This window comes from Eublepharis macularius, chromosome 5 (genome assembly GCF_028583425.1).
Source record: "Eublepharis macularius isolate TG4126 chromosome 5, MPM_Emac_v1.0, whole genome shotgun sequence".
NCBI classification, from domain to species: domain Eukaryota; kingdom Metazoa; phylum Chordata; class Lepidosauria; order Squamata; family Eublepharidae; genus Eublepharis; species Eublepharis macularius.
Genome location: NC_072794.1, coordinates 19,561,696 through 19,576,965, shown reverse-complemented (window position 1 = coordinate 19,576,965; position 15,270 = coordinate 19,561,696).

Here is a 15,270-nt window from a genome sequence, read left to right as displayed (position 1 = left end):
CTGGATACAGAGGAAATCTGAAGAAACCTTGCTTTCAGTTAGGATGAAGACTTTTATGGACATTATTTAAAATGAATGGAAAAATTAGCAAATAAGCGGCTGATCTGCAGAACACATTAAAGAAATATATTAGATTGTACGATGCAATGTATTAGCGATATATAATATGAATTTCTTTTTTCCATCCCCTATATTCTGTACCCCTTATCTTTTAGTAAAATAAAAATTTATATTAAAAAAAGAAGAAGAAGAAGAAAATGGGTTGGATCTTATGGATCCATTCTACTAGTGGTGTGTGTGTGTGTTTCTCCCCAGAACAAAGAGCCTTCCCCTGGTGCAACAGGCTCTTTTCGTTACACAAAAGCGCCAGTGCTAACAATCTAGATTTATGGGATCTAACCTGGGCTTGGGAAGCAGTTTGGAATGCTCATGGTGTTATGTATGAAGTACTAATTCTTACGAACTTAGCTTTGAAGCATTGTGAAGGGGAGAGACATCTCAACATCATCACCTTGGAGGTCGTAAGGCCAGGCTTAGACGTGCTGTCTCTCCTGAAGAGTTTTTCCCTCCTCCAGCGCCTCCCACAATCACACGTACACACAAACAAAACCTGCATTGTGAAGGGGACTTGAGTATTTTAAAACGATTATTTCATGAGACCCAGGAGTCTTTCTTTTCGTAGCACAAGCTTGACCTCTGCTGAAGTATTTTTTTTCTGTAACAGCGTTCCAGCAGAAATTTATTAGAAACTCAAGGCCTCCCTGCAAAAGTAACAGGTTGAAAATGAACACTAGAAAAAAATATTTGGCATACAACGCAGCCTTGATCTTTGAAACTTTGCAGTTCTCTGTGCTGAGATGGGAGTGAAGTCTCTGCTACTGGGGAATGGAAGTAAAGACTTGCTCATCACAATGTACCAACCCCCACCCCAAAAAGAAGAGAGTGATATTTTATCCTGGCTCTCCATTATTTTCCATGACATATCGCTATTGCTTTTTTTTAAAAAAAATCTTTCATAACACTAATGCCTTCATGAGGGAGCACTGAAAACCACAAAGAGGTGAGCAAGCTTCCAAGGTTCACAGGACACTTCTTCAGACTGGGTTTTGAACTGAAGAGTTCTGTGAGGCTCAGAAGGCGGCATACCACATTGTCACCTTTGGTGGCTCCTAATAAAGGCACCATGGCATTATTATTGCTGTTTGAATTGTTTTAAAGGGAGCAGTGCTGTCCTTGGTTGTCTGCCAAGTTGTCTCTCGAAAACACTGGCAGCCAAAGTGAAAATAACATCTCTGGAACAGCAGTGGTCAGAGTCTGTTTGCAGCCCCACTTCCTCTGTCTGCAAAATGGGAGTAACAAGAGACTGACTCACTAGGACAGACAAAAGGAAACACTTATTTGGGGAATTCTGTGGCAAAGAATGTTGGTGGTGATGGCCACCGATTTATTTGCCTTTGCAATGGAATCAGACAAAATGAGGTTAGATGAATTCACAGAGAAGGAGAGGGTCTTCGATGGCTATTAGCCACAAGGACTAAATAGGACCTCCAGGACCAGGTGCAGTCTACCTCTGAACTCCACTTGCTGAGGCATTTTTTCCCCTCCAGCAAGCCTAGCTTTCATTTTACAGCAGTAGCACTGGATGCTGATCTATTTCTGCTCACTTCAAGATGCTCTTTTTGCCTTTAAAACCTTTTACAATCTGGACACCACGTCCTTGAAGGACCTCTTGCTCCCCATATAGATCCACTCGCCGTCTTTGCTCAGCACAGTGATTGCTCAGAGATTCTCTTCTTCTGAGGTCATCTGGCCTCAAAGACAGCAGTGGCTGCTTGATGATGGCCCTTGTCCTACAGCGTGGCCTGCCAGAGAAAGTGCATAAAAGTAATGTTTTAGTGGGCATTTGCTAGCTGATATTGACAGCGGTGGCTTCTGCAGAAGGTTTTTTATAAGCTCTGCTTCACTGTCTATTTTGGGCTATTTTGTACAGTCCTTGACTGGGAAGAAGTTGGTTCTATCGTTGGTATGAGTTGGTATGAGTTGGTTCTATCGTTGCTGTGTCTCTGTGTGCTTTATTGTAATGTTTGTATTGATTTATTGAGAGATGCATGGAGTATAATGAAAAGAGAGGCGGAAAAGATTAAATAAGTAAGTGGTGCCAGATTGGTAGCTGGGATTCATGGAGAAAGCAAATACGTTCATCGGAAGCTATGAGTCATGATAATAAAGAGAGCTTCTGTGTTCAGAGGCAGCCTACCACACACTAGGGAAAAGTCAACAGGGGAAGGGCTATTGCTTTCATGACTTGTTGGATGGATGCAAAACTAGCTGGACTCTTGGTCAGACCCACTGGGGCACTGTTGTACATTTTAAAGTCAGCCAGAAAAACTGCTGGAAGAGGGGAAGTCTACCAAGAGCTGCTAGTTATGACACTGAATGGAACCTCCGCATTGAGAGGCTGTCTATTTCTAGGTGTCAAGATCTTACTGCTGGCTGTCAATTATATTCACTGGGAAGAAACAAGCGGGGATGGCCATCGCCCCTGCCTTCTGCTTCAGACTGGGACATCGGACTAACCCCTGTCAGAAACAAGGTGCTAGTCCGGGCACACCACCCTTGGCCCAATTCAACTTTGATAACACTTCTGTTCTTTTAAAAAGAGAGCGAGATAATGACGTGGTGGAGAAGAGTTCCATTAATTGCTACAGGCCATGATAGCTAAGGGGAGCCTCCATGTTCAGAGGCAGTGTAACTGTGATGTAATGTCCCTTTAACTGGAGTAGCCTCCCAGCACAGCTGCAAAGTATTTATTGCTTTAGTGTTTTCCTGGCAGCTAGCTGTCAGTGTTTCTGGTGTTTCCAGAGTTTGGGAGTAGCTGTCCTTTTGAAAGCTTCTAGAGATGCCAATAAACTGAGTTCCTTACTGCGTGGGACTTCGGAGTGACTTGATGAATATTCTTCATGCCCTGGGCTGATAGGACAACATTACATGGTGTCAGAAGTGATGGATATGAATTTTTTTTTTGACCTCCACCTCCATTACAGTAACTGCAAATATCAATGTCCAGGTGGGAGCAAACGGGTGTGTGTGGCATCTTCATCCTTTCTTGTGGGCTCCCCAGAAGCATGTGGGGTAGCAGGATGCTGGGTGAGAAGGACTGCCCCCACAAGGCCCACAATGTAGCGCATTATTTCTTGCTTATGGTGCTGTAATGATTTACAGTGCAATCCTATGCAGAGCTACTCCAGTCTAAGCCCATTGATTCCAATGGGCTTAGACTGGAGCAACTCGGCATAGGATTGCACTGTTAGTTTGGTGAGCTGCTCAATTGATAACAGTGTGATTGTGACTTTCTATGGGACTTGCCGCTTTCGTTTCAGCCATGCAGCCCCGCATCCCGATATAGAACATTAACAAGCATTCATGGATCAGGACAGCTGGTTTGGTCATGTCACAAGGCACGGCAGTGTGCCGGAGTCACCATCCAGACCAGAATGTGACACAACCCTCAGAGCATGCCCCCCTCTGCAACCTCAGCAGCAGCGTCCTTTGCCAGATGATGCTGGCTGCGTATTTGTTTCCTGGCAGGGACAGCTCTGGGTGGTTGGGAGAGGGAACTAAGATGATTTCCCCCTCTGCAAACGCTTTTCCAACATTCTGCTCCCAGAACAGTGAAGGGGCTGGGCAGTGCAGCAAAACCTCTTTGCTTATTTTTGCAGCCTCACAAATGAGACCTGACTCTTTAAAGACAGGATGCGGAGTGTAAATAAGAGCTTGGAGCACTTTCCCTGTGAGGAAAAATGAAAGCCTTGGAGGCTTTTAGGCTTATAAAGGTTTACAAAATCTTTGTGGTGAAAGTGGATAGTTTCCCCCCCCCCCCCTCCAAAGCAGGTGGGGGCGGTGGCGAGGATTAGAATCCAGTGGTGTTCAAGAGCTTGAACATTTTCTTCATGCAATGCATAATTAATTTATGGAACATTGCCCCCTGCTGTAGCGATGGACATAGGTAGTATTAAAAGGGGATTTTGCAAATTCATGGAGGACAAAGAGTTCATCAACGGCTACTAGCCATGGTGGCTAAATGGAACAAACATGTTTAAGAACAGTAGAAAAGAGTAAGAGTCCAGTAGCACCTATAAGACTAAGGGTATGAGCTTTCGTGAGCCACAGCTCACTTCTTCAGATACAGTGAGCTGTGGCTCACGAAAGCTCATACCCTATCCCAAAATTTTTGTTAGTCTTATAGGTGTTACTGGACTCTTACTCTTTTCTACTGCTACAGACAGACTAACATGGCTACCCATCTTGACCTATGTTTAAGAGCAGTTTGCCACTGAATAGCAGGTAGAAGGTCCATGAAGTGAGAGGAAAACGGCCTGCACCACCAGGCTTTCACTACTCAGCCCATAAATTTGCACAGACTTTTCTCTAGTTGTGAAACATTAAAACAGGTAATGTAATAATGTCTTCAAAACTTCTTTTTAAATGTACCATTCCTGCCATCCCAGTTTGCACCCACCCCCTCCAGTCATCAGCTCTCCCAAACTTAATGGATTTAATTAATGTGGTGGATGAAAGAATAATTCAATTGATGCAAGATGAATACTGCACTGAGACGTCATCTAATTAGTTTGTGGCAGAGGTAAGATTTGAATCACGGACATACGCATCCATTTTTCATTCTCTTTGCCATTTTTTCTCATGAACAGTCATCAAGTGAATCAACCTCGAATAAATTAACCAGCCCAGGTTGCAGAATAAATGAATGAACACAGAATAAATGGATGTGGGGGGATACAGAATTTAATCCTGGAGAAACTGAATCCAGAAAGTCTAGACAGAACCCACAATCAAGAATAAATAAATGCACTTGGAATAAAGGAAGATATAGAGAGAGACAGAGACAGAGAATAATGAGATGAATCCAGAAAATGGAACAACCCAGAATAAAATTGCTAATCCAAGTTAGGGGGGCAAAAATGAAAGAACGCAAAATAAATGGAAACAAAGGAGATGCAAAAGGGCAGCTGTCTTAATCAGCTGCAGCAAAAATAAATAGGTATCTTGTGCCACCTTGAAGCCTGTTGGAATAAAAGTGCTTAAGATGCCGTGGGACTCCTGTTATAAAAATGCAGAAATTAAACCGGAACAAAACGAGTTCCTCAAGCAACCCACAATCAAGAATAAATTAACGAACCGCAAATAAAAGAATGCAAAATAAACTAATGAATCCGGAATGATCCAAGGAACGCAGCGTAATTTGAGGACTCCAGAATAAACGAGTGCAGGATGAGCCCTGAAGAGATTCGTCCAGCATAACGACTCTGTGTTATGAATTGTCGGAAGGACACCGTCCTGCCCCCACCCCCGCCCGCCGCAGGAGCGCTTACTCCGGATTGCACGGGGCGCGCTTTTGCCTGTGTGCACCTGGAGAGAAACAGGCGAGGGGGCGGTGCAGTGGCGGGGAGGGTGGGCTGCGATGGGAGGGGGCGAGGCTACCCTGAAGCCCACCAATGGGAAGGGGCCCTTTCGGATCGCACCCGGGGGTCGGTGGGCTTGGGGAGGGGGGAGCCGCCGAAAAAGATTGAATCGGCGCCCGGGAGAGGCGGGGATGCCGCGGCGGGCGCACGGAGCTGTCCTTCAGCACCCTCAGCCGCAGCAGCGCAATCGCGCCAGCTCCGCAGTCCGAGCCGGAGAGGCTAGCGGTCCGCTTCGGCACCACGGACAGCTCCGGAGCTGGCCACCCAACGACGGGGCGCTGGCCGGAGGGGGCCCCGGGCTCCCCGGGCTCCCCTTTTTCCTCGGTTGCCCGCCTCCTCTCCAGTCGCTCCAGGCCGGTCTAGACCCTCCGTTCCCTCTCTTCCACCCGCTCCGGGACCCTGGAAGGCTCTGGCCGTCTTGCCCCACCACGTTCGGGCATCCCTCCAGTTGGCGCCCTCCCCGCCTTTTCCTCCGAGCCCATCCGGAGTGCACCAAAAGCACGCCAAAGGAGTGCGGCTGCCTGCAAGGGTTGGTACTCCGACCTCATCTTCCGCTGGCACCGCCTCACTGGGCGAAGGGAGGACCACTGGCTTGGCCCCCTTCCGGGGGAGAGCCGGCGTGCCCAGACTGGGCACGGCAGTGGCGCTGCCAGCCAGGTGGGGACCAGGCTTCGTGGCCACCAAATCCTGAGCCGCAGAAGCAGGAGCCAGCTCTGGTGCGGAGAAACTTCGCTCTCTGTAGCGCATCTTCGCAAACCTGTTTGTGGAATCTGCCTCCAGTCATCCCCAAGAAGGTAAGCTCCCTTGCCTTGTTGCTCATTGGAGGGGGAGAAGGTGCCCAAAGGTTCGTGTTACCATCCACATGAATAGCAATATGGTAAAGCGTAGGGCTTCCCCTCACCTGAGCACTTTTGCCCATAGCTTAGCACCAGCCAGCCTGATCCAATAGGAGTTTTCTCTTCCAGAAACCCCAGCACAGACCATTTCTTTTAGCAATTTGTTATTATTCTTATCATTATTATTATTGTTGTGATGATGATGCTTGCCGCTGATCTTTGCCTTTTCATGATGCTTGTTTTCCTTGGATTTTAACAAATAAATTTAAAATTATTTTATACGGCCATTAGTCACATTGGGAAAACCACTTATCTGCGTTTTTATGAATAAACAAACTGGAGCAGCTCGGAAACAGCCATCCGTTGTGTCCACAGGGAGCCTGTTGGACTTGAACCCTCACCTTCCTGCTATGGTCCAATGCCTGCCACCTATGTATACCCCTCTACTGCAGGATTTGAAGCAGAGGAGGGGGGAGTCTCACCTCTCTCAGCAGTTCTCTTCCCTGCAGTCCTCTTCCAGTTCCAATTCATATGCTTTGGGGTGGTTTCAGTGGTATCCACCCCATTTTTGTGCAGAGAGAATTTTTTGGTTAAGGAAGTGCCTTTTTTAAAAAAACACGTTTGCATGAATCCAGCCAATTTTGATTCTTTAAAATTACCTTGGGCACCCTTGGTTGGGTGTTTATCCAAACGATCCAGACAAGAAGTTTGGATGGGCATGAGTGGGATACGCAAATGACACCACTGATGTGGGAAAGATGCGTGCAACCAGAAGGTACTGAGTTAGCGTTCTCCTTTTTCTCAAGGATGGAGGAGAATGGTCAGTGAGGGCAACCATGTATTCAGTTGCATGCAGGCCTGTCTGTATAGTTTGGGGGTGATTGACCTGCAATTCTGTGGATTTGGAGTTCGCCTATCTATTGCTTTCTAGGTTGTGTCCAGACATTTCTATGCTGCCCTTAAAATAATTCTGTCCAATCGGAAGGTTTCCCTCCCTTCGTTCTCTTTTTATGTAAAAGTTATTATTTCTTCCTCGCCTCCCTTTATATTAGAACATTTAAAACCAAGGTCGGTAGTTGGCCCAAAGCAAAACATAGGCTCCTGCCACTTGCAACATGGGAAGGTGCTGGGAATTGAACCCATTCCAATGAACCTTTAACGACACAGAGAGATATTGCAGCACTGAATCTGGGGGCAACGGGAGCAGACGTGGCGATCGCTCTCTTCCAGAAGGGCTTTTCTTTTCGATCCTGGGCCAAAAAAAGGAGAGGAAGCGTCTCTGCGATGGCTCATTCTCCATTGAGGGTTTGCTCACCCCTTATTTTTCCATGGAGCAGCCTGGGATGGGTGTGTGTGTATCAGCCTAGAGCAGGATGCTTTGGCAGTTCAGCAAGAGAGGGCTGTGTCCCTTGGCCAAGGTGTGCCCTTCCATGAGCCTGACTCCAGCTCCTTCCGTGGTCTCTGAGTGCCAGGAGATCAAAAAGGAGGGTGGGTTCAGGACTGCAGCTGGTCTCTGCTTCATGCTTCGCCTGGTCCAAAGGCCTGGGGAAGCGGCATAATGACCTTGCCGCTTGATACCAGGCGTGTTTCATACTGCTGCAAAAGCCTTTTGGTCTTCGTGGACATCAGCGCAACCTTTAAGTGCTGCACTAACCAGCTTCTGTGGGGTGGGGGAGCCGAGAGAGGGCACCTGAAAGACTAGCAGGTTTGCTAGGGCACAAAAGCTTTTGCTAGCCAGAACCCGTCTTATCAGAAGCGCACAGAGTTATTCTCCGCTGGGGAGAGTACGCACGGATCACAAGAGAGTCTGGCAAATGCTCAAAGGCATGCAAGATAAGCACAAGGCCCTATTAGCTACAACAATAAACAGGGAGAGGGCATATCCTCCCTTGCAGATACTTGCAATGCCACACTTGACATCTCAGGCCCAGCACCCTCCCTACCTGCTGAGGTAAGGTCATGAACAGCAGGGCCTTCTAGGTGATAGCCTCCTTGCTACTTCCCACTCCCCCTGTCTTCACGGGAGGGGCCATGGCTCAGTGGTAGAGCATCTGCTTGTCATGCAGAAGGCCCCAGGTTCTGATCAATCCCCAGTTAAACGGACCAGAAAGCAGGCGATGGGAAAGATATCCAAGATCCTAGAGAGCTGCTGCCAGTCAAAGTAGACAATGCTAACCTGGATAAACCAACCATTTGACTCTGGATAAGGCAGCTTAAATAAAGGTGTGTGCCTCAGTGGTAAGGTTTGCATGCAGAAGGTCCAACCTCCAGCATCTCCCGTTAAAAGGACTAGGAAGTAGGTGATGGGAAAGATATCCAAGATCCTAGAGAGCTGCTGCCGGTCAGAGTAGGCAATATTTACCCCAATGTACCACTTGACTGACTCAGTGTGCAGCATCTCCACGTATTCTCCCTGAACCTGGTGTTGTCCCTGTACATTATCCCTGTTGGTTGCTCCTTTTTATGTTTTATGGAGCTATGGTTAACGGTGTTTTAGATCACAGCGAGTGTGATAGAAGGGTTTTATATGGTTTCTCGGTGGCTTTCCTTTTTAGGTTATTGGCTTTAGTTTGTATTTGTTTCCCGAGCTGCTTTTTTATATGTTGCAAACCACCTCAGGCATGTTTTGAGAGGGAAGGGGGACATAAATATTTTAAAATCAATATCCAGAGGCATCCCGGGTTGCAGCTGCTGTGACAAAGAGGTGCTTCTATGGCTTCATATGTGGGGATACTGAGAGATTTCCTTCAAGAAGCAAAATAGGCTGTAGGGTGCTTGAGTGGAAGGAAACCTGGCCCATAATACTAGAACTCCGAGGCACTCAATGAAGACGCTGAGAAATAGGTCCAGGACTAACAAAAGTAGTTAATGAATAATTATACTGTGGCATTCACTACTAGTGAAGGTAGTGATGGCCACGGATGTAAAAGAGCATTAGAGAAATTCGTGGAGAAGTCCGTCAATGGCTACTAGCCATGGTGGCTGAAGGGAGTTTCTATATACAGAGCCAGCAAACCTCTAAATAACCAGTGCTGGGAGGAGGTAGCAGCACAGAAGGCCTCCGCCTCTTTGCCATTTGTTTGGCCTTCCAGGATAATAATAAATAATAATAACTGTGCTTATATACCGCTCTTCTAGACAGATTAGTGCCTCACCCAAAGCGGTGAACAAGTTAGTGTTATTATTATTCCTGCAATACAGCGGGGGAGCCGGGGCTGAGAGGAGTGGCTTACCCAAGGCCACCTACTCAGCTCACGGCAGTAGTGGGATTCGAACCAGTAGAGTGTAGATTCTCAGTTGAACCACTTAACCACTGTGCTACAGCAGCTCCCTGGATGCTGGACTAGATGAACTACTGGTTAGATCCGGCAAGCTCTTCTTATGTTCTTATGGTTATGGTGGGGGGATTTGCAGGCCAAGCTCCAGAAAGGAAAGGCATTATCTCAGGCCTTTCTGTGGCTCCCATGGCTATCAGAATTGAAGCCAGTAGGGACAAGGGGCGGTGCCTTTTCTGCTGTGATGCCCCATCTGTGGAACATCCTCCCCCATGATGTTTGTCCAACACCTTCATTTTTCTTAAAGCACCGGGTGCAAACCTTTGGACTTTAGTACGTGCTCGGTCGACTTCTGGATCTTGATTGTTTCCCCCATGTTGGTTCATTGGATCTGGTAACAAGGAAGATTCTCTGTTTGCCAGTGATTAGTGTTGTGGAGGTTGACTTTACTGGGGACTTGGTGGCCTTTCTGGGTTCTATTGTGGTCTGATGATGGTCTCTGTTATACGTTGTGCCTTCTCGTGTTGCTTACAAAACATTGGATGTTATTGATACAACTTTGTTGTAGGTTGGGAAAGTGGGCTATAGGTAATTTTAATCAGTCAGGCAATAGACCGGGACGCATAACATGGAAGTCCCTTTGTTGCAGCTTGACTGGGCCATGGTGTTTGGAAAGAGCAAGGGCTCATGGGGAAGGAGGCAGCCCAAAACATTCTACAACCTTAAGCAACTACAGTCCGAGTCACGCCTCACTCAGCATCCTCTAGGAGGGGCCATGGCTCAAGGGCAGAGCGCCTGCTCGGCAAGCAGAAGGTGCCAGGTTCAATCCTTGACATCTCCTATTGAAAAGATCAAGTAGCAGGTGATGTGCAAGACCCTAAGAGAGACCCTGAACCTGCGATCCTGGAGAGCAGCTGCCTGTTTGAGTAAACTAGGAGTCCCCAACAGGGTGCACATGGGCACCAAGAGCCCCTCAGAACCTTTCCTATTGCCTGCTAAGTGGTTTTAGAATGTGGGAGGGACCATGTGGGGGTCCTGCCCAATAGGGCTTCAGATTGGCCATTAGAGATCTGATTGGTGGTGCAGGTTAAAATGTTTCGGTGGCAGCTGCCACCACGGTGTTGGTTTTTAGTCTCTCCCTCATTTCTCTCTCCCAGTGTATTGTTAAAAATTGCTCCTCTTGTCTCCTGCACTTAGGCTTCTTCTGTGTGCATGTGGCTCCACCTCCCACAATGGCCATTTTGTGGTTGGGCCAACCATCATGTGTGAGAATTCCACAGATGCCCACAGGATTTTAAAAAATGGGGGACTAAAGTAGACAATACTGACTTTGATCGACCTGTGGGCTGATTCAGGATTAGGTAGCTTCATGTGAGACCTTTCGGGATGGGGAGAAATCCTTAGCTCACACACAGCTTCTTTTGCACCTCTAGAAATTTCCCCCAATGCGCCTATCCACATACATGCCACAGTCCACCTGGCTTCTAAAACAGATTTCAAAAAGCCAGCAAACAAGAGGGTCTGACTGCTTTAATGCAAGTGTTTGGGCTTCCATAAACAGGAGGGGAGTTAGAGCAAATCTTTCCAAAAGGCACAAGAACCTCCTTCTAGCACATCCAAGCCGTTAGTTCATCTCACATTTCTTCGGACTGGCAGAGGCTTTCCAGGGTCCAGGCAGAGAAAGCTCTCCACCAGCTTCTGAGAGAGCGGACCTGAGACTTTTGATATGCAAAGCTACTTCTCTGCCTCTGAGAGATGGCCCCTGGGGAAAAAGAACCCAGGAAGTTGTCTTCTACTGCATCGGGTTGCTAAAATCAGTCCATGTACTTGGACTGGCAGCTAGGGAAATCCCTGGATATTTGCGGGGAGGGAGTATGGAGAGGGTGTTGGGGAAGGACCTCACTGGGGTATAATGCCATGAAACCCTCCTTCCAAAGCCGCCATTTTCTCCAGGGGAATTCTGTGGTCTGGAGATCAGCTGTAATTCCAGGAGGTCTCCAGCCACCACCTGGAGGATGGCAAACCTACTGGCAGCAGCTCTCCAGGGACTCAGGTAGAGATGGGCACGAACCGTAAAAACCTGAACCATGTGGTTGGTGGTCCATCAGAAATGGGATCTGACAAACCACGGTTCGCGAACTACAAACCGGCCTGGTTCGTGCTTAATTTTGGTTCGTATTTCAGTTCGTGCCCATCTCTAGTCTCAGGTAGAGGTCTTTCATATCACCTACTACATGATCCTTTTTCTAAGCTGAAGATGCCTGGGATTGAACTTGGGACCTTCCACATGGAAAGCAGCTGCTCTACCATTGAGCCACAGCCCCCGCCGCAAGAGTATCTTTATTTCTTGTGCCTCTGAACACATGCAGACCCTTGGCCCGTCTGGCTCAGTGCTGGCTCTGCAGTAGCCATCCAAGGTCTCAGACTAAGAAAGGTCTGAGAGCATTTACCTGGAGATGACGGAGACTGGGTCTGGGGTTTTCTGCATGCAAAACAGAGGCTCTACCTGGGGTTGCCAACTCCAGGTTGGGAAATGCCTGGAGATTGGAGGGTGGAGCCTGGAAAGGGGAGGATTTAAGGAGTGGAGGAACCTCTGTAGAAAAGTGATGCCACAGAACCCACAGAATCCCATTCTAGCTGTATCTGAAGAAGTGAGCTGTGACTCATGAAAGCTCATATCTTACCACAAATTATGTTAGTCTTATAGGTGCTGCTGGACTCTTGCTCTTTTCCACCCTCCAAAGCAGCCATTTTCTCCAGAGGGACCGATCTCTGTAATCTGGAGATCAGTTGTAATTCCAGGAGATCACCCGGCTCTACCTGGAAGTTGGCAAGCCTAGCTCTGCCTCTAGGCTACATCTTGAACCATCTGATCTAGTCTTGCCTGTTTGGATTGGCCATGACTATCCAGGAGCCCAGGCAGAGAAAGGCCTTTCCCGGCACTTGATCACATGCTCCTTGTCCTCCTTGAAAGCAGAGATGCAGAGTGTGGACCTGGGGCAGTTCGTATGCAAAGCAGGTGCCCACAATTGAATAACATAGGCAAAGAGAATGGGGAAATCTAGGGGTGGGGAGGTGTAAATGGATGCCTCAGCTATCTCTTGAATGATGATATTCTGAAGCATCTTCTTCCTTGGTCAGGCCACACCTGGAGCACTGTGTGCAGTTCTGGAGGCCTCACTTCAAAAAGGATGTGGACGAAATCGAGAGGGTGCAGAGGAGAGCGATGAGGATGATCAGGGGTCTGGAGACTGAGCCCTACGAGGAAAGGCTGAGGGCCTTGGGAATGTTTAGTTTGGAGAAGAGGAGGGGGGACATGATTGCTCTCTTTAAGTATTTGAAAGGCTGTCATTTGGAGGAGGGCAAGGAACTGTTCCAGTTGGCAACAGAGGATAGGACCCAAAGCAACAGTCTTAAATGACATGCAGAAAGGTACCGGCTGGATATTAGGAACAACTTTTTCACTGTCAGAATAGTTCAAAGGTGGAATCAGCTGCCTAGGGAGGTGGTGAGCTCCCCTTCACTGACAATTTTCAAGAAGCAGCTGGATGAATATTCGTCAGAGATGCTTTAGGCTGATCCTGCATTGGGCAGGGGGTTGGACTAGAAGGTCTGTATGGCCCCTTCCAACTCTGTGATTCTGTCCGTTCTGGTTCCTCCTGCCTATCTCTGCCATCCCTTCCCAAGACCCAGTTTTGTTCCATCTGCCCCCTTGGCTCCAACATGGCAGCTCTCTCCCCCTCCCAACAAAGACAAGTGCTTCTCTTAGTTCAATTCCGCTCTATCAACCCTTCCCCCCCCCCATGTCTCCCTATATAAACCAGTTATGTTCCTCTCCCTAGTTTCAGCCAGTCAGGCTGGCTCTTAGAGCGGTGAGATCTTGAACCAGAGCCTTCACAGTGGTGGCCCCAATTTTACGGAATGCCCTACCCAAAGAAATCAGAAGGTTGACATCTTTAGTGATTTTACAGAGAAGGGGGACACATAAAACAGGTTTGTTTGGAAGGGCATTTCTTTGATGTTATGGAGTTGGTAAATGGATAGAATTTGTCAAGTCTGTGTCTCCGGTGCTTTGTTTGTGAAGTTTTTAATGTGAATTCTTTTTGTTGTCGCCTGCAGTGCTGTTTTTGTGGGCCAAAGGAGGGAGGAGAAGGTGGGATATAACTATTTTCAATAAATGGATATCTCTGAAGCGCTCTCTCCACCCTGCTGTCATTCCAGACATGCCAAATCAACTCTCTCTAATTTTATTTACTTCTCTGATCATCTAGATCTTGCCCTTTCAGCCATATTGGCCTCCTCAGACAGCTTTGAATTCAAAAATTAAAAACACACAATAGGAAAGATTCTAACAAATAACGAGCAAAAGACACCAGCAGAGTCGGCAGTATTTGAAAAAGGCCGTCAGTGGAAATATTATCAATAGACGGCTTAAAAGCAGGTAGCAAGGGAGCCTGAGGTGGGAAGGATAAGTCTTAACTAGCCCTCCCTTCCTCCCAGAACTTGGTACTGGGTGTATGAATGTCAGTAGGGCCTTCCACAGATTCCCCTCAAGAATTCTGACTCCCAAATCCTCCCCACAATTGAATCCCTCCTCACTGCTACTCTTTAGCACCTGGCTGTCAGAGTGGTAAGCTGCAGTACTGCAGCCCAAGCTCTGCTCACAACCTGAGTGTGATCCTGGTGGAAGCCGGGTTCAAGTAGCCGGCTCAAGGTTGACTCAGCCTTCCATTAGCCGGCTCAAGGTTGACTCAGCCTTCCATTACCGACAAACGTTGTGATGCTTGCACAGGGGACTGCCTTTACCTTTACCTGTCTCAACGTCTGGGGCAGGAAAAAGAGCTGGTATTGCTCAAAATATGATCCATCCTTCTGAGCAGGTCACAGAAAAACATGTTCTCTTTGTCTCTGTTTTGTCATAACAACAAACCTGAGAGGTAGGCTAGGCTGAGCGAGATGACTGGCCTAAGATGATCTGGTGAGCGTCAAGGCTAGGGAAGGACTGGAACACAGGTGTAACAGTTCTATATTCCAACTGCTACACTTTTTTATTCCCCTCTTCCTCCAAGGAGATATTGCTTACAACCATTCTGCTAGGTAGGTTAGATTAAAAGAGTGTATCTGATGATCCAAAGTCAGCTTCTTATTTGAGTAGGGATTTGTACCCAGGGCTGCCCCGTCTTATTCCAACGGTGCCACACAAACTCCCATTTCAACTTTGCCTCTTCCAGCGTTTGACCTGTCCCTGTAAGAACCTGCCCACAAATGAAAATGATGCTTTGAGATCTTTGTCAAGAAGCCAGGCAGCCAGCAGCCGAAATCTTCTCTCTGGCAGCTGTTCCCAGTTGTGGCACCTTTATTGTCCTCTGAGATGATGGATGAAGATGAATTTATCCACCCAAATTGATGTTCGACTTCTTTTCCTGAAAGGAAAGTGTGATTGTCAGAAATTCACGCCAAGTCCATGTTCTGTGGTGGGTTTGTGGCCATGAGAATCCCTCAATTCACCCAACCCTGCCAGGTGCTCTCTCAGACGCATTGAGATTGTGGTCCAAGCTCCTTTCTTCTTTCCCTCCTGGGCAGTTAGTGGACAGCTACCTGGCTGGTGTTTGGACACAATCTGGATTGTCAGTTCAACCCTATGAGGCAATTCTTACATTAATTCACTGGCTTGTTTCT